The 2500-nt window shown below is 38.7% G+C and overlaps 1 protein-coding gene across 1 annotated transcript in view; it reads left to right on the top strand.

The window, feature by feature from the left end:
* The window catches only part of slc2a15b (solute carrier family 2 member 15b), a gene marked incomplete at both ends in the record, with an annotated part of 21805 nt that overhangs the window by 5708 nt on the left and 13597 nt on the right, over positions 1–2500 (top strand). The window lies entirely within an intron of this gene.

The raw sequence follows: 2500 nt of genomic DNA, 5'->3' as shown, positions 1-2500 counted from the left end.
GTCTGAGGTTGTTGGACACACCGTGTTAGTGATACTGTACCTTCTGACCAGTGGTGTAGTATAGTTTTTTCTAGTGGGTATACTGTGATTTTCCCCTCCCAGCCTCATATTGTTCATTTCGGAACGCCATAAAAATCCGCTCCCTGTCTAACGTTTTATATATATATATATATAAATAAATAAATATATAAATGACATGTTATAAGGCTGATCTGTGCATGATAGTGCTACATTTTGACATATTTCATGTCACATCTCCCCCCGTTGATGGTATATGACGCTATACTATAGTCAGTCCCAATGGTCCAAAAGTCAAGTGCTTCGTAACACAGACGGGGTGAATGTTATGAATGAAAGTGAAAGTTCTGTCACAAAACACTGTTACGTATCCTCACACATTTTTAAGTGGGTATATGGAAATCCTTGGCCTTTCCTAGTGGGTATACGGCGTAGTCCTGCCGTATCACCTAGACTACACCACTGCTTCTGACGGATCATGGGTCTGGTTGCCTGGCCACGGCGGATTTGCTCTGATGCGGTTCAGTTTGAACAGTGTGAAGTGTGAACATTCTCACGCTTCACAACGTGGTCAGGGTCCGCCTCACATGAGACTGTGACCACCAGTTAACTTTGCTCAGTTATACAGTAGGTCTATGGTTGGCTCAATTTTACAGTAAGTTTATGGTTGGCTCATTTATACAGTAAGTCTATGGTTGGCTCATTCATACAGTAAGTCTATGGTTGGGTCAGTTATACAGTAAGTCTATGGTTGGCTCAGTTATACAGTAAGTCTATGGTTGGGTCAGATATACAATAAGTCTATGGTTGGGTCAGTTATACAGTAAGTCTATGGTTGGGTCAGTTATACAGTAAGTCTATGGTTGGCTCATTTATACAGTAAGTCTATGGTTGGGTCAGATATACAGTAAGTCTATGGTTGGCTCATTTATACAGTAGGTCTATGGTTGGCTCATTTATACAGTAGGTCTATGGTTGGCTCATTTATACAGTAAGTCTATGGTTGGGTCAGATATACAGTAAGTCTATGGTTGGCTCAGTTTTACAGTAAGTCTATGGTTGGCTCAATTTTACAGTAAGTCTATGGTTGGCTCATTTATACAGTAAGTTTATGGTTGGCTCAATTATACAGTAAGTCTATGGTTGGCTCATTTATACAGTAAGTCTATGGTTGGGTCAGTTATACAGTAAGTCTATGGTTGGGTCAGATATACAGTAAGTCTATGGTTGGCTCAGTTTTACAGTAAGTCTATGGTTGGCTCAGTTTTACAGTAAGTCTATGGTTGGCTCATTTATACAGTAAGTTTATGGTTGGGTCAGATATACAGTAAGTCTATGGTTGGCTCAGATATACAGTAAGTCTATGGTTGGCTCATTTATACAGTAAGTTTATGGTTGGGTCAGATATACAGTAAGTTTATGGTTGGCTCAGATATACAGTAAGTTTATGGTTGGCTCAGTTATACAGTAAGTCTATGGTTGGCTCAATTATACAGTAAGTCTATGGTTGGTCAATTATACAGTAAGTTTATGGTTGGCTCAATTATACAGTAAGTCTATGGTTGGGTCATTTATACAGTAAGTCTATGGTTGGCTCATTTATACAGTAAGTCTATGGTTGGGTCATTTATACAGTAAGTTTATGGTTGGCCCAGTTATACAGTAAATCTATGGTTGGGTCAGATAAACAGTAAGTCTATGGTTGGGTCATTTATACAGTAAGTTTATGGTTGGCTCATTCATACAGTAAGTTTATGGTTGGCTCAATTATACAGTAAGTCTATGGTTGGCTCATTTATACAGTAAGTCTATGGTTGGGTCATTTATACAGTAAGTTTATGGTTGGCTCAATTATACAGTAAGTCTATGGTTGGCTCATTTATACAGTAAGTCTATGGTTGGCTCATTTATACAGTAGGTCTATGGTTGGCTCATTTATACAGTAAGTATATGGTTGGGTCAGATATACAGTAAGTCTATGGTTGGGTCAGATATACAGTAAGTCTATGGTTGGGTCAGTTATACAGTAAGTCTATGGTTGGCTCATTTATACAGTAAGTCTATGGTTGGGTCAGATATACAGTAAGTCTATGGTTGGCTCATTTATACAGTAGGTCTATGGTTGGCTCATTTATACAGTAGGTCTATGGTTGGCTCATTTATACAGTAGGTCTATGGTTGGGTCAGATATACAGTAAGTATATGGTTGGCTCAGTTATACAGTATGTCTATGGTTGGGTCAGATATACAGTAAGTCTATGGTTGGGTCAGTTATACAGTAAGTCTATGGTTGGGTCAGTTATACAGTAAGTCTATGGTTGGGTCAGTTATACAGTAAGTCTATGGTTGGCTCATTTATACAGTAAGTCTATGGTTGGCTCAGTTATACAGTATGTCTATGGTTGGCTCAGTTATACAGTATGTCTATGGTTGGGTCAGATATACAGTAAGTATATGGTTGGCCCTTGTACAGAATGGAACT

Source organism: Nansenia antarctica (genome assembly GCF_963989245.1).
Source record: "Nansenia antarctica genome assembly, chromosome: 2".
Taxonomy (NCBI): Eukaryota; Metazoa; Chordata; class Actinopteri; order Argentiniformes; family Microstomatidae; genus Nansenia; species Nansenia antarctica.
This window is presented reverse-complemented; position numbering and strand designations above follow the sequence as displayed.